This window comes from Manis javanica, chromosome 5 (genome assembly GCF_040802235.1).
Source record: "Manis javanica isolate MJ-LG chromosome 5, MJ_LKY, whole genome shotgun sequence".
NCBI lineage: Eukaryota > Metazoa > Chordata > Mammalia > Pholidota > Manidae > Manis > Manis javanica.
Window position 1 is genome coordinate 3,660,353 of NC_133160.1, and position 21,631 is coordinate 3,681,983.

General features: G+C 50.4%; 1 protein-coding gene across 7 annotated transcripts in view; it reads right to left on the reverse strand.

Moving 5' to 3' along the window:
- The window catches only part of ZNF831 (zinc finger protein 831), a 97,411-nt gene extending 75,780 nt beyond the window's left edge, over window positions 1–21,631 (reverse strand). For all 7 annotated transcript variants that reach the window (XR_012131228.1, XR_012131226.1, XR_012131224.1 and 4 more), the window contains exon 1: window positions 20,148–21,631. The gene's annotated coding sequence lies outside the window, so the exon portion shown is untranslated. The remainder of the gene's footprint in view (window positions 1–20,147) is intronic.

The following is a 21,631-nucleotide window of genomic DNA, read 5'->3' on the forward strand; positions in this document are numbered from 1 at the left end:
TGTAGTTCATCATTCCTACGTTAAACTTCCCCGGTGGAACCTACTGTGGTGTCTACCTCTCCTGATAACACACAGAATACTGCAGAATTGGTACTGGGAGTGTCCCAAGAGACAGAGCCCTAAAAATGCGGTCTGGGAATTGATGTGGCCGTGCCTTGGACTGGAGTGTGATGCTGAGCTCCTTGCCAAAGAGCAGTGTGATGCCCATAACCCCTGACATGCAGTGGCATCGGTTGATCAAGCTGCCACCTGTGGTTGATGGCACCAAAGTGCCAATTGGAGCGTGTGCCTTGGGAGCTCAAGTGGCTTCAAGCGGCACATGGCAGTCATTACGACTATGAGGGCTGAGGTGTGGGATGGGTATTGTTGAGTGCCCTTGAGAAAATGACAAGCTCTGGTCCATTAACTCCTACCTCGAGTCATGGTCTGAGGATAAGGCTGCTGCCATGATAGCCCTGAAAGGATCTCTGATTTCTTCCAGCCCCAGGGCTGACACTGCTGAAAATCAAAATGTAATGGTGCAAGTTGCTGAATTAAAATGGCAGCTGAATTCACAGTCTCACCAAGTTTCTCATGTGAAAATCAGGGCATTAATCAGGAAATAATGAGATCTTGAAGCCTGGAATAAGGACATCTTATTGGAGCTGGAAAGCTAACAATGCTGCCCTTGAGTCATTCTGAGCCTCTCTTCCCAGTAACACTAGCTTTCCCTCCAGTGTCCAAGAAGGCTAGTCTTTCTCAGGTTGAAAACCCTGTGACACCCTTACATGGGGTCAGTGCTCAGACTACTCAGTGAGCCCTTGACTGACTCTGAGGAGTTAATTCACAGAGCCTTGAAGAATGCGATGCCTGGGTCTGCTCGTGCTGAAGAAGAGAGAGCAGCACTTCTTCTCTTGGAAGAAGGGTCACTGTATCTTGCTGGGGAGAAATACAGAGTTGCTTTGTTGTTTTAAGGAAATTCCAATGTGTATAAATGGTGCATGTGACAGCTGAGCAGACAAAGGGATACAATGAGCCAGTTACTGATTTATTGCCTTTCACCTCTGAATGCAGGCTTCAACATGTGCTGTATGATGAACAAGGCGATCCCTCTATGTCTTTGTCCTGTCAAGTAGGCACAATGCTGAGGAAGGAGGGTTCCTGCCACTGCCCTCAGGGGCCAGGAGCAGGTCCGCGGTGAGGCCTCTGCTGCTGAGGCCCCAATGCACCCCTCTGCAACCTTAGCTTCAGGAAGCAGGAAAGGAAGAAATCAGACTGATTGTCTTTGTAGAAAATGCCAAGAAATCTACCAAAAAAGCTTCCTAGAACTAATACATCAGTGCAGCAAAGTCACAGGGTATAAGGTCAACATACAAAAATCTCTTCTTCTTGTATTAACTAGCAATGAACAATTGGAAACCAAAGTATGAAATACAATGCCATTTATAGCCACTCAAGAAATGGAAATACTTAGGTGTATATCGAACAAAAACCTGTGCAGGACTTCTATGCTGAAAACTATAAATCACTTATGAAAGAACTTGAAGAGAATCTAAATAAAGAGACATATTGTGTTCAGGGACTAGAAGACTAAACATAGTGGAGATAGCTGCTCTCCCCAAATTGATATATGGGCTTAATTCCTACCAAAACCTCAGTAAGGTTTTTTGTGGGCACAGAGGAGGTTATTCTAAAATTTATATAGAAAGGTAAGGAGCTAGAATAACTCAATTTTGAAAAAGAATAATAAAATGTGAAGAATCTGTCTATCTGATTTGAAAACTTATTATACAGCTCCAGGAACAAGACCATTGCATTTATGGGGAAAGAGATACACAGATCAACAGAACAGAATAATAAAAAAAAACAAAACAGAAATAGACCTGCACAAATATGTCCAACTGGTGCTCAGCAAAGGTTCAAAAAACAATTTAGTGCAAGGAGTATAACTTTTTCAACAAATTAGGCTGGAGCAATTGACATACATAGGCAAGAAAATAAACCTTGACCTACACACCTCACACCTTATACAAAAATTAACTAAAAATGTAAAACTATAAAACTATAGGGAAAAAAATAGAAGATTTTTCTTCAGGGTCTAGGGTGCAGGAAAGGGCTCTTAGACTTGACACCAGAAGTGTGCACCCTAAAAGGGAAAATGGATCAATGGGATCTCATCAGTATTAAAAATATTTGCTCTGTGAAAGCCCCTGCTTGTAAGAGGATAAAAACAATACCTACACACCGGGAGAAAAACACTTGAAAACCACTCATCTGACAAAGGACTTCTATCTAGAATATATAAAGAACTATGAAAACATAACAGTAAAAAAAGCAGAAAAACAAGAACAATCCAATAAGAAAAGACGTTAAGAGACATGTTGCCTAAGAAAATATACAGATGGGAACAAGCACACAGAAAGATGCTCAATGTCATTAGCCATCAGAGAAATGCACCTTCAACCACAGTGAGGCGTCACTGCACACCCACCAGAACAGCAAGAATAAAAAAGTCACGCAGCACCAAAGCTGGAGAGGATACGGAAATGGCGTGAACGTGAAGGGGGCAGACATTCTGGAAAAGAGTTTGACAGTTTCTTTTAAAAAAAAAATGCAACCCAGGAATTGCACTCTTGGATATTTCTCCCAGAGAAATGAAAACTTATGTTCACACCAGCAGATACACAAAAGTTCATAGCAGCTGTATTTGTAAAAGCCAACCACTGGCATCAGCCCAGATGCCCTCCAGTGGTTGTACTTCCATGTCATAAAATATTACTCAGCAATAAAAAGGAGTGAACTACCAACACGTGGAACAATTTGGATGAATCTCCAGAGAATTATACTGAGTGAGAAAAGCCAGTCCTCAGAGGCCACACTCCATGTGATTCCTTTTATGTAACGTTCTTGAAATGACAAATTAGGGAACTGGAGAATAGATCAGCAATTATGAGAGGTTCAGAGGGGGGCAGGAGAGAAGTAAGTATAGCCACGAGGGATCCCTGGGTGAGGGACGTGGTCTGTATCATGACTGTCTCAATGTCATTATCTTAGGGGAAACTGGGTAAAAGGTGCATGAATCTCTTTGGATTATTTCTTACAACTGTGTGCAAATCTACAATTATCTCAAGCCAAAAAGGTTCATTTTAAAAAATGATAAGTAGAAAATAAATAAAGAAGAAGAGAATTGAGACAGGAGCAACCTTCCCAGCACATGAGCCCATGCTATTTAATGTGGCACCTATAATTTACCTAAATGTGGCCCTGAGCTACAGGCCCAAGGGCTGCAAAGCTCCACTCAGAGAGGCATCAACTCAGCACCCATCATTTTCCTTGACAGTTTTCTTTGTGTCAACTCACTTTTCCTTCTGCACCTTTGTATCCAAAGGACATTTGACACCCCTACCATAATGCAAAAGCCCCAGTGCTGTGAATGCAAAGTGATCGTGATGAAGCCGCACATCAGGCAACATAGACCTGTAAAGACATCTTGACTGCACCCCAATGCAGAGAGAAGTCTCCCACAGACGCCCCAGATGGGCCTGCGGAAACCCTGAACATGACGGGCCAGGGTAGCTCAGCTGTGCCACCCCAGGAAGGGCAGCTCAGCACGGAGACCTCAGAGACAAGAGGTCTTGTCTTTACAACCTTTGCCCTGCTACCTATGAGCGCTGTAACTCTGAAGGCGTCACCTACCCTCTCCAAGCCACGTGTTCCTTAGCTACAAAGTGGGGCTCGTGTCCACTTGTTCGAAGGACCGGGTACCACAGCAGATGCGCTTTGTGTGGGCACAGGACAGACTCCACGGGTTTGCTTTTCCCCTCAGCCAAGCATAGACCTCTCCCCCTCCCTTCTACCACCTTGGTTCTCTGCATACATGTTTATGGTCTCTACCCAGAGAAAGGTCTCTGGATGGTACCCGCTTGGCCCTGGTGGTGGCCTCATTTCCCCCGAGCAACTACTCAGCCATCATTTAGCAGAGCCCCATGTCCACCCTGCTTTCCCAGCTTCCCAGTCGAAGTGCAACTAAGGAAGCAAATCTTCACCCCTTGGCTTCTCGGAATGTCCCCATGACCCCCAAGATTGCTGCAGGCCTGAACACTTGCTCTAATCATCATCAGCCTCGTGACCCTAGACTCTGGCTGCTCCCTCGGGCAGCAGAATAAAGGTGGTTAAAAGGCCCATTATTTTCAACTGGCTCTGACGTTTATTCTGCTTTTCCCAGTCAGCTAATGTTATCATTTTTCTTAAATTGCATCCTGTCTCCTGTTGCATTTTTGGCAGATAACATCTCTGGTTTAATTGTTACAGAAAGATTTGCTGCGGGAATGGAGAAGCATCTTACCTCTCAGAACGTGGGCCCCGTGACTTATCTGACACTCCCTCCAGCTCTTAGCTACTTTGGATATTGGGAAGCCAAATAAATGTATAAATACATAGTCCAGGGTCCAGGGTCCTTTATAAATCTCATTGAAAAATGCTACCCTTGGGTGGCTGATCAGTAGAACTGCTATAAATAGTATCTCTATCAAATACCTTGATATTTAGATTATACTGTACATTTTGTTTTTCAAACTCTTGGACTAATGGAACTGATATTTCTAACCAATTCGCACCTTTGGTTTAATTAGGTCTGTCTTTGGAGGAAAAAAAAAGCCTGCTTACAAAGCAACAACTTTCCTTAGAGGCTGTTTTTATGTTTAGTAGAACATGGAATGTGGACCTGGTTTCTGACAGCCATTATGAATCACAGTAAATATTTTGACAAAAGCAACAATGGTGTTAAGCACACTAGAGAATTCCTAAACTGGGTCAAACCCAGTTTTACATAGCATTTTCTTTTTAACTGCATGCTTGAAGATAACTGTATCATTAAACACACAGGGTAATAAAAGAGCTGTTTAAAAAAAAAACACAGCAGACATCCTCTATATGCTTATCTTATGGAGCATGTTACATACCTTTGCGAAGAATGATCTATTTTCAGGCAATGATGCTCCAATTCAAACATAAATGACCTGGCCTGAAACTGAGAAGATGCCCATCATTCCAATTGGCCAGCCAGAGGGCAGAGGAGCCCCCTGCGCCTCCATCCCCTCTGCAGACAGAGTTTAGACTTTGCTGAGAAAACGTCATGGAGTCCTCCACTGGTCCCCTCTCTGCAGGCAGCATCTCAGGGGACAGAGAGATGCTCCCTGCCCCTTAGAAAATAAAATAAAAGAGAATGACCTCCCATGGCTTGGCCTTTGAGTTGACTCCGTGATTAACTGAGAAAAGCCCCATTTTGAGCCACCTGTAGGGGACTCAAACGGAGATGAAACTTGGTTTGGCTCAGAAATAGGAAGTAAGCTATTTTCTATACATTACTTAATGTCACACTAGCAACCCTTAGAAAACAGGAAGAGATAGACACAGAGAGGGAAAAAACAGAGCCACAACTCACGTCTTTACAAACTGTGACTATTGAGCTTAACTACCCATAACAGAGACCCTGATTAGAAGTGGAGGTGTGCTCCCCACCACACTGAAGATGGGGTGGTTCCGCACAGGCTGGAGAGAAGAGCCCATGTGGTCATCTTCCTGATGTGGGTTTGGAGGAAGCGTCTGCAGAGCCCTGGTGTGGAAGCCTAGAGGCCCCCGAGGGCCCAGAACGAGCATTTCCACTGCAGGTGACCATGGCGGGAGCCTCACAGGGTCTCTGTGGTGCTCTCCTTGTTTAAAACTATGCTGTTTTGCTCAATATGGGATTGTTCGCATTCATTTTTATTTTTAAGCTATTGCACTAAAATATTACCCTGATAACTGAGTTTTGAGTGACCCTTAAATTTTGCACCCCCAGTGAGTTCTTCTCTCTCCCCACCCTACCCCCTGCCCTGCTCTCTTTGACTTTGGAAGGAGCAGGCTCGGGAGTGAGGGACAGTGAAGAATACAATGACTCCAAATAGTGGAGGCTGAGAGCAAATGGGCGTCTAGGCCAGAGAACAAGCTAATGGCAAGACCATAGGGGGGTAAGCGGAGCAGACCAGATGCAAGAGCAGCCTGCAGAGTGGTGGTGGTGTCACCTCCCGCAGGTGGCTCCTGCTGCTTTGAAATGGGCCATATTTCCACTAGGGAGAGGGATGCTCCTTGCCCCACTTTGCCATCAATGATGCCCAGTTGGTCACATACCTAAGCCTCATGTGTAGCCAGATTGGGTTTCAGGGGGAATTTCTGGTCATGGTCGTGGGTGCTGGGCTTTGAAGAACCAAATCCTACAAAATCACGTGGCTTCCACTCCCCATACCTCCAGCATCAGTGGGCACCTCGCTGGCCATGTAAGCACCACGTGTGCAAGAGGCCGCAGGGAAGATGGAGCTGAGAACGGGAAAAAGGCGGATGCAGAGCCAGCTGTGACTGGGTGCAGCTGGTGAGTGAGGCACGGCCACAACTCCAGCGGCCCATGCCCTCCCCCAGGCCCCTGACATCCTGGGAACCCAGCAACCGAGGAGCAAATCCCTGCCCAGCACTGACACCAGCAGCTGTTCTGATTTATTGGTACTTGCACCTTCCCTGTGGTTAAATATGGTAAGAACCACCCCTGGCTACAACAGACATAAATGAGGCCTTCTGGGGAAGAGGATCGGGGAGGCTTCCTGGAGGAAATGGCAGATGAGTGGGCACCGCAGGATACGTAGTTTGATGCACAAGAAGTGGCAGCAAGAGACAAGCTGGGGAGGCCTGAAAATGCATGAAGGTCCGAGATTTGTGAGCACAACCTGCCCCAAGGGAGAGAGGGCCCGGGGGCAGCCACGGATGTGGCAGCGAGAGGAAGAAATCGGAAACGGGAGCTGATGCCAGCCAGCCAAACACCCCACCTCTTCTGCTGAAGAGCTGGGTCCCCCCTCGGAGCAGGAGAGAGCCCCACAAGCCAGAGGGCAGGAAAGAAAAGGAGAGGCTAGACAGGCGGAGAAAGACAAATGCCAAATGATTTCCCTCATTTGGGGAGAATAACAATGAGGCAGAACTGAAGGAACAAAATGGCAGCAGACTCAGAGACTCCAAGAAGGGACTAGTGGTTCCCAAAGGGGAGGGGTGGGGGAGGGTGGGTGGGGAGGGAGGGAGAAGGGGACTGACGGGTGTTATGTTTAGGACACATGGTGAGGGGGATCATGGGGAGAACAGGGTAGCACAGAGAAGGGACATAGTGGATCTCTGGCAACTTGCTGCACTGATGGACAGTGACTGCACTGGGGTAGGGTGGGGACTTGATAATATGGGTAAATGTAGTAACCACATTGTTTTTTCATGTGAAACCTTCATAAGAGTGTATATCAATCATACCTTAATAAAAAAGAAAAAAGAAAAAGAAAAAGCAGAGGGTCAAGGTGGCCTGCTGGGTGTCCCTAGCTCCTCCCTCTGGGGCCCTGGGGCCAGATGTCCCCCAGCCTTAGCGGAGGGAGTCCTTGGGGACAACTCTGTCTCTATATCCTAAAAGGACTTCGATTGGTCTTTTTTCTCCAAAGTTACCATTTGAATGCACTTCATGAAGATACTTAATGAAAAGCTTTCCTGTACAGGAGGTATTTAAAAAAAAAAAACTTTTGGAGTTGATTGAAAATAAATATAGCAACAGATGAAAAGATAAACAAAATTTGACACATCCACATGATGGAATAATATTAGGCGATGAAAAAGGAACCGAGTCCCAACACCTGCTCCCATGTGGGTGGACCTTGAAAACGTTACACCGAGTGAAAGAAGCCAGACACGAAGGCCACACAGTGTGTGATTCTGTTCATATGAAATGCTCACCAGAATAAGTAAACCTGTAGAGACAGGAAATGGATCCACGGCTGCACAGGGCTGGAGGAGGAGGGAGGGAGGGAGTGACTGCTAATGGGTACAGAGTTTGATTTGGGGTGTTGAGAATGTTCTGGAATGAGATAAGAGTGATGGCTGTGCACCTTAGCAAATACAGTAAAAACCGCTAAATGGTACACTTTAGGAGGGTGAATTTTGCAGCGTGTGAGTTCTCTCTCAATATAATAAACAATCATTCCCTTTCCAATTTTTCTCGACCCCATGATATAATTTAACCCTCCAGAGGGCGCAAGAGATACCCAGTGAGCTAAGCATGTGGTGATAGTCACCAAAGAAAAGGAAAAATAATTCCAAAGAACCGTGAACTTGCTTTCTCAGGTCTGTTTTTCCCAAGGAAACAAACAAAGAAGATCTATCACTCCCTTGCCAAGAACAAGGCTCATTTGGCAAAATTGCCGTCTTCAGTGATAGCTGTTCTTCAAAACAAAGCTGGCTGGTTCAGCTAAAAGAAAACAGCACAGCCGGAGAGGATGTCAGGTGTCCAGGAGAGAGACCAGACAGGCAGAGTCACATGCACGGGGATGATGCCATGTTGCACCTCAGCCCCACCGACACACGTGCGTGTCCAGAAGCCATGGTCAAGAGAGCAGAACTACCCCGGCCTTCGGGGTTTGGTCCTGGAAACGTCCCCAGCCTCCAGAAAGTGAAAGGGGAAGTCCCACAGCGGGCCCCTTGCAACTTCGAGCACGGCCGCCTGGCTCCCCCCAGGGTGAAGCATGTGGATAAGTCTGAGCAGGAAAGCTGGGGAAGGGCAACCGGCCCAGCCTCCCTGGCAGGCAGAGATAAAGAAGCATTTCGGTGCCTGTGTGAGTCAGATCGGTAGTGACCACAAGACAGCCGGTTGGCGCTCATCCCCAGGTGCTGTCCCTTCCCACATCCTGCCGCCTGCCTCTCTCTAACCCGCCTCCACGGCCCCCTTCAAAGCCCTGAACCAGGCCAAAAACAGTGCCTAACACCGGAGCAGCATCCCGAAAGTATGTGTTAGATGAATGAGTGAGAATGGATGGATGTGTTTGTTTCAACACTGTGCACACTGTGGAACACTGTATGTGTCCCAGACAAGACCAGTCACGACGGACTGCCATCCCCTCTTCTCTGGACACTGTCCACCCTTCCAGGTCATCTGTCCCACGTGTCATAGTGATTGGGCACTCCTCTCTGTCCCCCAGCCAGGCCGTCGTACACACTCTACTGCACACCTGGCACGGTGCCGGGCACAGAGTCTGTCCTCGGTCAACATCTGCTGAATGACACACTCCGTCAACTCCCTCACTCCCTGAGCCACACCCAGACAGTGCACTGAAAGACCTACCAACTCATAAACCAGGTGGCACCTGCCTGACCTGGAAAATCTAAGAGGCTCCCAACGGTGGCCTCTAATCAAAGGCAGAGTGCTGTCGTTCAAGGGAGCCCACGGAGCCCAGCCACTCTGGGTCTCCGCAGTGCCATGCCTTGGGGACACACACTCTCGGATTGTCATTTAAGCTTGATCCCAATTTGGGTTCCGTTGCCCTTAGGGTCCCCCACACGCTCTCCTTAGTGTCAAAAGAGGTTTGTAATCATCATCTGTGTGTGATGAGAAACGAGGTATGCCTGTCGAGTGCCTTTAAAAAGGAGCCCTCCACAGGTGTGTGCCATTGTGCTGACGGCTGCCATTCGCATTTCTGTGCAGAGAGCAAAGCGCCTCCCCCTGCCGTGTGATTGCATGAGTGCCCTCGCAATTATCTGTCTGCGAGTCCTCAGGGCCACTTAAACAATACTTTTATTTAAAACATGTTGCATCCAGCCAGTTTCTGATTATCCATGGTAATGGGGGTCAAGGATCAGCTGAATAATTGAAATGGAAACTTTATTCCCACAGAGGGTTTCCCTCCCCCACCTCCTTCCTTCCGCGGAGGAGAGAGGCGCTGTCCCATCACGGAAGGGGCCCTGGGCTGGAAGCTCTGTTGCAGCCATGCCTAGACTGTGCCTGGCTTTCGGGGGCACAGCGACCTTCCCTTCCACGGGGCTGTGATGGGAGGGGCCGGACCGTGGAGTGCCCTGCTCCTCCTCCCAAGGCTGCATATCAGCTTCATTTTATATTCATAACCTATTTCTTCCAATGGACTTGCTTTTATCATTTAATTTATCCCAAGTACTGTTATTACCTTTGTAATAATAATTGATGTGGCCATAATATATTTTTATAATATCCATTAAGATAACTCCCTAAGTATTACAGTTTTTTAAAGGCTGTATCAAAAGAGACCGCCCGGCCCTGGCTTGGGTCCTAGAGCAGGAAGAGGGCAGTCACGGAAAGCCTGGTGCCGTCCACGTGCAGGCTGGAACCGAGTTACTGGCCACGCACCCACGTCCAGGTCTCAGTAGTGACAAACGCCCCACGCTCACGTCAGATGCTCGCCATGAGGGTTGGGGAAAGAGACAAACTTTGTGCTAACTTGGCAGCTTTTCTGTAAACCTAAAATGATTCCAAATGAAAAGCTTATTAATAACAACAACAAATGGATCCACTCAAAGTTAAAGTTAAAACACTGAAGCACCCCAAGGGGTCTTTGGGAAACATGGGGCCAGGTACTTCACTGGCCCTTCTGTCTCTGCATTTTCTGGTACCTGGGATGGGCCAGACGAGGGGTGCTTTCTGAGGCCCAAATGCCCTCCAGGAAGGGCTGAGTGAGGAGACAGAAAGCTTCCTATAGCCAGTGGCTCAGCAGGGGCAGAGGACAGAATCTGGCCAAGAGGACATCCTGCTGAGTCACAAGGAAGTGTCCCCCACGTGTCCTGGCCCCTCTCCCTGCTCAGTGAAAGCTGTCTGAGGATACAGGCCCGGTGCCCAAGCCTCTCAACAGCAGTGCACAGCACGTGGTGGAAACCGCTCCATCAAGCCGCCGCTGGCTGCCTGCGCGGCGGGAAGGGACAGAGCCTCCCAGGGCCCATTAGCCCGTGTTCTCCGGCAGTAATTGCCTCCACAGTTCATTTCCCCCAACCACCAGCCCTGGCTGCACCCCTGGAGTCGCGCATAATGAAAGCGCCTGAGTGACAGCCGAGAGGCGAGGGGAAGGCAGGGCGCTCTGCTTCCCTACAAATTGTACCCCTCTTTAGGAAGGCATGATGTGCCTCCTGAGCACCGGGCTATCAGATTTTAATCACAGAGTGTAAAAATGAAACCATTTCCAGCACCTGAACTGGTTTCGTTGGTGCCTCCCACTGTTTTTGTAGATTAAGTTTTTAGGCCAGAAAGAAAAAAGCCTTACATTTCAGCTCTAACAAGAAAAACACACACCCTTAACTCACCCCGCCACCAACCAACTCCGAAAAGTTTCTTATGTAAGGAGTTTGTTTTCTTATTTTCTTTAAGGGGAAGAGTTCAGTGGTCCAGATGGGGAACCAGGTGGCAGGGCTGAGACCCCACCCCACCCCACCACTTGGGGAGGCCGGCTACTCAGCATCTTTCGGATGTATTTACCAAAACAATATGTTTAAACATTTCAATAAACAGATGAAAACACAGATTTGTATGTTAGTCTCTGCCAGCTGGTTCTCCAAGCCAAGAATCCTTTTGTCCTTGTGAAACCAAATGATGATTGCTCCTCGAATCCAAGTCCTGGCCTGAGAGACCCAGGCCCCTCCCAAAGATGGGGTTTTTCTCTTCCTCTTAGTGGCCTCTGACCTCACGTTCCAGCTTCATTTCTCGCTGTCCTGTCCCCTGGGTGTGTTCTTACTGTAAGTTCCCCCAAATCCTTGTTGGAAGGAAACAGAGCTCCACTTGTAAGCCATCCAGTTTCCCTCCAAAGCATCCCATCAGCACCCAGAGGAGAAAGCTGGCACCACTGGGTGTCACTCTCCTGGCAGTGTGACTTCAGACTCTGAAGATGACGTCTTCCTAATGTGGGAGAATTCGCCTCTGCTCAGGGTCCCCAGCTCCTCTCTCAGTGCTCCAGAAGGACAAGGGCTCCTGGAATTTAGAGCTAGAGGCCCTTCAGGGATCACCTAACCGGCAACGACAAATGTAGGTGCCCGTGTCTCTCCCCTCCCGACACCCTAGGTGAGTGACCCTCCCTGCAGAGGAAGACCTCTGCTCAGCAGCTCCTTCCCTGGGCCTCCAGGAAATCATTGCCAGAGAGGCCGAGCACCTGAGCTAAAGCCAGCTTGCCAGCCCTTCATTGTAGAAATCGCAGAGGAAGGACCAGTGCCCACACCAGACTCCAGCTGGCTGCCGCTGTTTGCGTCGCGGTGTTACATGCACGTGCAGGCAACTGAGTGCCCGCTGCGCCTGTCCTCCTGCCCACTGGAAGGTGTTCTCTTCCTTTGCTTCCCACAGCTCGACAGGGTTTTGTCTTCACCAGACTGCCCGTTCCTCTTTCATGTGATACATAATCAGGATAATTGAGGAGAAAACAAGGACAAAATCCAAACAAACAGATACTAACCAAAAAAAAGCGTTGAAAGAAGATGGCCTTATGCCTTCCAGGGGTCTGGAAAACTGTGTTCAACAGTAGTTCACTCACTCATCAAATATTTCGTGAGTACCAACCGAACTCTGTTTTAGGTCAAAGGATCATAAGACAGATAAGTTCTTGTCCTGACGGGGCTGACAGTCTAGTGGGAGAGAGAATCGGAAACCAGAAACACATGAATGAGGGAGGTAATTTCGGACAGAGATGAGTGACTTGAAGAAAGAAAAATGACAGGGCATGGCAAGTGAGAAGGGAGAGGGACGGACGGGCAGCCCAGAGGAGAGGCTGAAATATAACAAAGGTTCAGCCCTGAGGAAACCGAGGGCTAGGGGTTCCCGACAGAGGGAGCGCAGAGGGCCAAGGCCCTGGGGTGAGCACTCCCTTGGCTGGTGAAAACCAGCGGAAGGCCGGGTGTGCGGAGTGGTGGCAGAGAGGAGAGAGCCGGAGGCCAGGGCCCGGGGGCGCGCAGAGGCACACCGGGCAGAGCTTTCTCGGCCACAGGAGATGCTCATTCTAAATAGCCTAAGACGTGGCACAGATGTGGGAAAACAGTGGACAGACATGTCAGGATAAGAACAGAGGAAGGAGCTTTTCACAGAGTGTCAAGAAGAGGAACACTGGACGAGAGAATGTGGACCGAAAAAGAGAAGAAATTTCGCAGGAATTGCTGTGGATCTTTCTTCTGCTTCCCAGGGCCGGAAAACTCCGAGCAGGGAGCACGCGTCATCAAATTGCCTGCTTGCTGCCCTGGATCTTGGGCTCGTAAAGCTGCTCTGAGACTGAGCTGCATGGGTCCCTGTTCTGAAGGGTCAGGGGTGTGTTCTGTAGGCCTGCCCGATGCGTGCATGTGCCTGTGTGTATCCTTGGAGACACCTCTGCTCTGGGTGCTGGTTCCTTTTCCCTAAGTGGGAAAAGCTGCTGCAGTCGGAATGTTCCACCTGCTCTGAGGCAGGGCCCAGAGGGGCCTCCCGCCCCTCTAGGGCCCAGCAGCAGCCTGCACGTCCTTCCTCATGCACCAGAGGGTGACTGGTCTCTACATCAGTTTCTCGCTAGACTATGCACTCCTTGAAAATACGGGCAAATTTAATTTCTTTAGCCTCACTCCAAGTGGGTCCTTGGGAAGCAGCTGTTGAACAAGCCATGTTGGAAGTGCTATGTTGGGGGAGCAAAAGCTGCTTGTGGCTTTTTTGAAGAAAGAGTTCACTACAGCACAAAGCAGCCGGGGAGTAATTCCCTCCCCAAGACCGTGCTGGTCAAGCGTCTTCTCTCTGTGCCTCAGTATGGCAGTGCCCTCCACCTCGGACTTGCCCTGCACAGGGTGTGCTGGGGGCCTTTGAGAATCAGGTCTCGGCAGCACCATCAAGCACCTCGCCTCCTAGGCCTCGGCTCCTTCTCGGGGAGGCGACCTGCTCCTCCTGCAGAGCCTCCAGCCCCCTGGGATGCCCGTGAAGATGCACCCAACCCAGGGAGGACGACACTACAGAGATCAGCGCTGACCTCCAAAGTCAGACAGTGGGTCGTAAGCAGGCTGCATATCTTGTTGACTCTTTTCTGTTCTCTTTGGGTCCAGTTGCACAGAATTTGGCTCAGAGGGGAAGAGCTCAGGCCTGAGGAAGTGGTGCGGATGCCAATTAAGGGGTGAACTCAGGAACCGGGGTTGCATGGACACTGTTCCAGGTGCTGAACGTGAGCCACTCAGCCAGGCAGGATTTGGATCAAACTTTACGGGCCACAGCTGGCAAAAGGCCAGGTACCCACCTTCCCCCTGGCCCCGCCCAAATCCATTCCCCATCCTGTAAGGAGAGAGATGTTTTTCAAACCCAGAATTACACCCACACACTCTTACTCTAGCTACAACCCCTTGGAGGCCCTGTTTCTCTTAGGATGAAGTGATATCTGCCTGCTAGACCCTGTGGGCCTGGCCTCTGCCACCTCCTCAGCCCCCTCCGAGGCCCCATGTTTCATTTGTGTGTCCCAGCCACACACTCACTGCTGTGTCCTCCCACTCCTGCCCACGTGGGCCCCCGTGGCCTAAAGTCCTCTTTCTGCCCACTCCACTCCACTGCCCCCCACTAACCCTCCACAGCCCAGCTTGGTGCTCTGACCCCCCGGGGAAGCCTTGTTGGATGCCCACTCCCTGGCCAGCCAGATCCACTTGTACTCACCACAGTCATAACGGAGCAATTAAATGTATCCTTACTTGCTTCACGATGCAGACCCCATAAGCCGTGTCACGGGCTCAGAGCTCACGGCCCAGCACAGATAAGCCCTCTGCCCAAACGGAGCTGCTCCCAAATGCCCTCTACGTGCTCACACTGTCCCCTCAGCCCCAGGCTCCTTTCCTGCCTGAGGTTCACACTCCCAAAGCCTACCGTCCCCAGGTAGGTCTCCACCTTGCCTCCTCAGCAAAGGCTTCCAGGGTCTCCCCAGCTAGAAACGATCCCCCGTCCTGAACACCAGAGCACATTCTCTGTGGCTCTTCTGGGCCCTCACATTGCAATGGACTTAGCCTGGCTTCCTGGATTGCAAGATCTTCAAAGGTGAGATCACGCCTTCCGTATCACTGAAGCTTCTGTGACACAGCAATGACCAATGACAGCCGAACGCACTGGGCAGGAGGCCAGCCAAACCTCTGAGCTGTGATGTGAGGAAGGGGGTCCCTACATGGACCACTTTACAGAGAAGGAGGCCGCCTGCCCGTGACCACTCAGCCAGGAACTGGCAAAGGCGCCGTGTGGACCCAGGCTACCAGTGCCCCGCCAGCCTCTCAGCCCTTAAGCCAAGCTGCTTCCCTCAGAAGAGAGGAGAGAGGGGCAGGGGCAGCCTGCGCCCATCAGTGTTCACTGGCCTGTGCTCCTGTCTTGGGGAACACCTGCCGGCACATGGGGTTCAGCTGTCCCCGATGTCTGAGGCCAACGCAATGAACTCCAATGGCACAAATCCCAAACCATCTCAGTTCCAACTTGAAAATCTCCATAAAGAACTTTTTGAAACAGTGTTCCCCCTTCAGAAAGTCCATACCCAGGACCCAGGCTTTAATATTCTCTTTTATCACCCGGCAGTGATTCACCTGGCTGAATCACAGAAGGGCCGTTAGAGCACCTGGGCTTACACCCTGGCTCAGTGCCTCCCTACTCGGGGCAAGTACTTGACCTCAAAGCATCCATGCATTCATGTGTCAGGCAGGATCAGTAACACAGGCGCTCATGAGAATTAAGCGCAAGGTGCTCACCGCCAGGCAGTGAAAGTCAGCATTAGCGTTATTATAAAATTCTTCTTGTCAACTATCCCCAGTCCTGGGCATCTCAGCAGGAGGATGCCCAGGGAAGGGGCTGCCTCTTCCTCTCCAGAGAGAGATGCCAGAGAAACTTGGGAGAGGTCATCCTGGGAGACAGAAGCCATGTAGCTTGCTGGCAGGCACAGATCAAGGTTGCAAGTCACATACATGTCAACACGCTCCCCCAGCCTCACGCATCCTCCTCCACACCAGCCCCCTTGCATCTTCATCTGCACTGAGAGAACACATGTGTGCACTTGTTCATGCACACACGAGCCTTCTACCTCAGTCCACATGCACCCCAGGAACGTGAACCTCTCGGGGGGCCCAGCAGTGCTCGGCCAACCACAACTGCCGGAAACCCAGGGCAGCGGAAGGACTGTGCTCATAGGTCTGGCATCCAGGTAGGTGAGCCTACGAGGCAGGCCAAGTGAATTTGCATATAATTTGCATGTGTTGACACAGCGCTCCCATCTCTGCACAGAGCACCTCCAAGCTAACCTGTTATTACGGCTCCCCTAAAGCCTGGTTTTCCTCAGCCCTCTCGCAGCTTCCCACCCACAGCCAGGAAGTACCGGAGCTGCCTCTGAGCACCCGACAAGCCCCACCCACCCCCCTGGGTCACAGTTTCTTCCCTGGACAACAAATAACAGCATGCCTCCACTGGGCAGACGGAGAGGGCCTCCCTGCACCTACTGTGGGAGCACGTGCTGGGAGCTGGGCCCCCCTGCTGGGGCACCGTAGGCTGCTCGTTATTACCAGCCGGCCTGGGACACGCGAGGATGGGGCAGTGTCCCCTTGAAGTGTCTCAGTCTCCCCTGTGCTCCGGTTACTTGTTGTGGCAGATATAAACAGGATGCCTAGTTAAACTTGAATTTCTAAGAACAATGAGACTTAACGGGAGTATAACATGTCTACAATATTTGGCATATGCTTATACTAAAAACTGCCTGTTGCATAACTGGAATTCAGATTTTAACTGGGAGTCCTGTATTTGATCTGAGCACCCTACCTGGGACCCAAGGTCCATTGACCTCTACTATTACTAATATCCTGTTTTCTCACCACTTTTACCTAAGCCCAGAGAAAGCAGAATTTACTTCCTCAAAGTCCAGCTTCCTGATGTAGGTTAGGAAGAGAGGGCGGAGGTCACATGTGAGGTGAACTAAGAATTGCTTGCTTGGTGTGGGGGGATGGACATGTGTTTACAAATTTATTTAAAAATCTAAAATCTGTTCCTCTTTGGTTTCTGTGAGGAACCGACCGGTTATCACTGAGAACGTGGGGCCACATTTCCTGTGGTGAAGGGAACAAGTGTTTGCATCAACAGGTCCGTTTCTAGGGCTTGTCTCAGGATGTGAGGCCCTCAGCGGGTCACAGAGGGAGAGGAGAGGAGAGGCGGGCAGAGAGGGCTGTGGCCAGGGACTGCTTGGGTGGGAGGCGCTAGCTCTGGAGGGTCTTGGAGGACCCCCGTGTGGATATGAGCCCCACTCCAGCCCTTCGTCCAGCTTCTCCATCATGCATTAGTCAATGGCCCTCTGCAGAGGGTGGAGGTGGTGATGAGCCCCATTCTTCACTTTGCTGGTGGGCCTAGCGTGCTGAGCTCAGGGGCCTGCCCTTCACCTGGAGCCACCATCAAGGCGGGAGGTTCAGACATGAAACGTGTTGTGGGCTGTCTGTCAGGCTGTGCAGTCCATCCCCCCGCCACTACACTAGGCCTTTACCAGCTGAGGTGCCCCAGGAATACTACCCAGTGACTCTACAGATAAACATGTGCACCACCCAAGAGTGACAATTTCCCCTCAAGATTTTTTTTAGAGGAAGTGTTTTATAGTAAGGTTAGTGGATATGCTAGAAGTGCAATGCAAAATTTTCATCTTTTTAAGATCAACACAAAATGAGATGTAAAGGTTTTCATTTCCTTTTCCAAAAAGTGGTGATGGGGACACCACCAGCCTCATGGGGACATTGCAAGGACCAAATAAAATCAATGCAGGTGGAGCCCTTCCCCAGCACAGAACCAGGCAAGAAGGACCTCTCTACGTGGAACTTTCCTCACCTCCGAGCCAGGCTCAGTGACAAGACCCTTCGTCTGGTCTTGCATATCAGACCTCCCCATGCACAGAGAAATCACTACGCAGCCAAAGGACTCTATAGGTCCTTTAGGAAGATTTCCCTTGACTTTCTAATGCCATCCTCCAGAAAGGTATTAAACACAGGACAAGAACCTAAAAGCCCCCTGCTTTTGGCATGCCGAGATGGCCAGAAATTCTTACCACCAATGGAGAGACCATCCATGGCCACCCCTATGGCCTCTTGCCAAGGTGAAAGCCAGCATTCTCAGCCCAAAATAATCCAACTGTGCCTGGCTGCAGATGCCCTGGTGAAGAACATGATCAGCAGAGTTCAAGGAGCATCGTGTGGTCAGGAGGGCAGACACACAGCACAGAGACCCACAGATCTCGGCATCCCTGAGTCAGCTGTCCGGGTAGAAGGATGGAATGGAGCATTATGGCGTGACACCCAAGGTCAGTGCCTCGCTTGCTCACACCCTCGGATCCTTCTTCTTAAGAACTTCAAAAATCCAGTGATGGTAATGCTTCTTTGGGGCCTAAAATTGGCCAGTGGTCATCAATGACCATCTACATTCTTTGTATTTCTCCCCTCAACAGCGAGGCCAGCCATGTGCCACGGGAGCCCTCCCGGCCTACTCTAAAAGATGGTCCGTGTCCCCCCCACCCCGTCCTGGCTGGTCCAACCATAAATGACTCATGAACTGCATGAAGACTACATGTGGCCTTGACAATGGTGCTGAACAGTTGGTAGGCAATGACTTGGTCTGACTCTAGGATAGTTGGGGAATATTCTGAATAATTTAAGAGAGTATAAGGGTGTCTCTTCTAATTAGGGGCCATGATGTTTTCACACGCTCTTATTGAGCAAATAATTGTTGCAAATGTACCAAAACCATTGTCCCAACAGTTGAAGACCACTTGGCCTTCGGTTTGTCATTCTTGTCTCTTGCTCAAGCCGGCTGTTATCCTGTTATCACCTTAGAAAACAAGGCACCGTGCTCATGATAACTCCTGCATTTAAACTGCTCTTCAAAGTTCAACCTTGGCTCTGGAGTATGAACAGGCTTTGGGGGCTAATTAACCTCACACACAATCTCAGCCAACATCCCACATCCCATCAACCCCAGCCCCATAATTAGTTCCTGCTAAAATATTATACTTCATGGGAAGTATACATGGGAAGGTGTTCTGGGTGTCGGAGCTACTTGGTCAAAATCAGCCTTGTTTGGAGGCTGGGGGCCTTGTCCTTTGCGGTGGTAGAGTTGGCCCCAAGGCCATTTTTTAAAATTGCGAGCCGTGATCCAAAATCTCCCCCCGCCCCTCCCCCCGCATTTGAGCTTGTATGGCCTTTCCTTTTTGAAAAACAAAGTATGATAATCACAGTTCTCCTTGGCCAGTGGCCAGACATCCAAAAGCTGCAGCCAGGAGATCAACGGATACACCCGGAGAGGGCAGGGTCAGAGGGCAGAATATTCTGGAGACACGTGTGTGCCGGAGACCAGACCTGAAGGACTGGAGGGTGTGCGTGCATGAGGGCCGGCACCCCCTAGTTTGAATGACATGCTAAGGCCCTTCCAAACCTGTGGATGAAACATGCCTGTGACATTAATTAATGCCAGGCAAATGTAACAGCAGATCCTGGAATCTAAAAATAGACCTATGCCTACTGATTCATCCCCTGACTGCACAGAATCTGGAGCTTTTTAATCTGCTTCTTGTCTGCATGTACATTACATTATGGCCTTTTTTCTTTCCCTCCATGTTTGTTGTTGTTCTTTTATTTCTCTCCTTCTTGTGGAAAGGTTTAAACCTTCGAGAAGAGATGTCCCCACCTGGCTACCCTCTGACCCAGAAACATGCTTAATAAGCAAGGAAATCATTTCTTTTCCTGGCTCACATGGTTGTGAGCTATGCAATTTGTACTTAATATTTTCCATGCGGATGTTTCTGCCTGTTGCATCACACACACAACTCTATGGCTTCGTTTCCGATTACAGTCCCTTCTATTTTAAACTTTGTTGATTTCGACTGGAAAGGAAGCCTATTTCATACAGATTAGCTGGACAGCTGGGTTTGATTGCTTCTGATTACTGGGCTTCAGGCCACTGGGGAAATAGGTTTCCCAAAGCCCCTGGATGGAGAACCATTGCATGTGGCCCCAAAGAGTGGGCCGGTGCTTACTCCAGGGGGGAGGGGCAGCAGCCTCGGCTGGAAATCAACAGGTCAAGCCCAAGGCAGGATCTGAGCGTCATCCACCTCTCAGGCTTAGGAGGCTGTGCTGAGAGGTGGAGGAGGGGGGATTAGAAGCCCACTGGTTCAAAAGCGCTCACGGGGACCTGAGTGGGGGCTTGTGTCGGAGATTTAACTGCTTGTGCTTGGAAGGAAGCATCCATCATGCTTGCCTGATAGAATCACTGGGGAGGCTCAACGACAGGGTCCCTTCATCTGGCCTTGCCTCCCAGACCTCCAGGTGCACAAAGAAATCACAAAGACCTCTCTCACCTTTCAGTGGCCAGTCCACAGGCAGGTGGGGCTGCCGCGCTCTCCCGACAACCGGTGGCTCCGATGAGGCAGGAGCTTTCTCCCTGCTCGTCCCATCTCTGCCTTTGCTTCTTTTTATGCCTTCTCTAGAGAAAACCGAGTGCTGGAAATTTTTTTTTAAATTGTGTGTGTGGAGGGTGGTGGGTGTTGGGGGTGGCAGAGGGGCCCCGGGGGGTAGGGGTGCTGCCCGCCCCGGTGCGGGCTCGGGTTTAGTGGCCGGCGCCGGGGCTCTGGTGCGCCGGCAGAAGCTCGGTGCCACGGCAGCTCTGTGTGTGGGCGGCGGCAGCTCCACGGCTGGGTTTCAAACCATTACACTGAACATTTGCAAACAGATAAAAAAACAAAACCATCCGGCACAAATGGAAACTTCTGCTTTCCTTTCTCTTCTGGCACTCTGTCCCCTTCACCTCTCCTCTCGGGTTTTGGAGGAGGCAGGTGAGGGTGGGCTGCCGGCCCCACCTCTGCCACCCGCCACCCATTCCCGTGGCCACTGACATGGACAGGCAGGTCGGAGCATCAAGACTTTCCCCACAGCTTTGGGAATGGCCTGATACTTGCAGATGAAAAGATTTCTCCTTTCCGGGGTCTTGCTCAGAATCCGGCCACGGGGAGCCACCAGACCCAAGGAGAGCTCAGGCTCCGTGTCAGGCCACGTCCGATCCTGCCAGTTTCAAAGGTACCTTAGAACTGACCGACAAGGGGAGTGAGGGACACCCTCATAGCTGGGTGATGCTTTTCCCACTTCATACTCTGTGAACAGTGGCACAAAGTACTCCACTGAAAAGAAAATGGGTCCTACAGTCAAATTATTTTGGGAAATGTCGCATGCAAAACTGCTGTGGGGTGGTCACAGAGCGCACCAGCAGGGAAGGTCCTGAGAAGTCCTGCAATTAAGAATCCTGTGTGGCCTTGTGCCACCCAGCACGTCCAAAATGTGTAAGACCTGAGACCAAAGAAGCCCCTCTCCATGAACAACACCACCCCAATGGCAGCACGCACACTCACATCCACGCATTCATACCTGCCCCCAACCAAGGTAGCCGGACCCAGATCCATTCTTCCAGCCAGAGAGAAAAGAAGGCACGCAAAGCAGATACTGGGGACCAAGCAGGTCAGAGTTCCCCATCTCAAGACACTCTCCGCTTGGCACACAGGTGCCCCACACGGTCACTAAGAAGCTGAGACTGTGGTCCTGGCTGGACAGGCCCATGAGGGATGTGAACAATTCCTCGGGGCCACAGGGGCTCTCAGGGTGTCTTCTCGCCCACTCCATTAGTCCCCTCCTCACGTCCCAGCCCAGGGAGGGGCTGCCTTCGGCTGGGAGTTGACCCAAGCTTACAGGGCCACCGTGGGGCAGAGTCACTGGAGGAATGTGTCACAGAGCCCTGCCCGCAAACCTCTGGGGGACAGAAGAAGGGGATGAAGTGTCACGTGATACTAGGAGG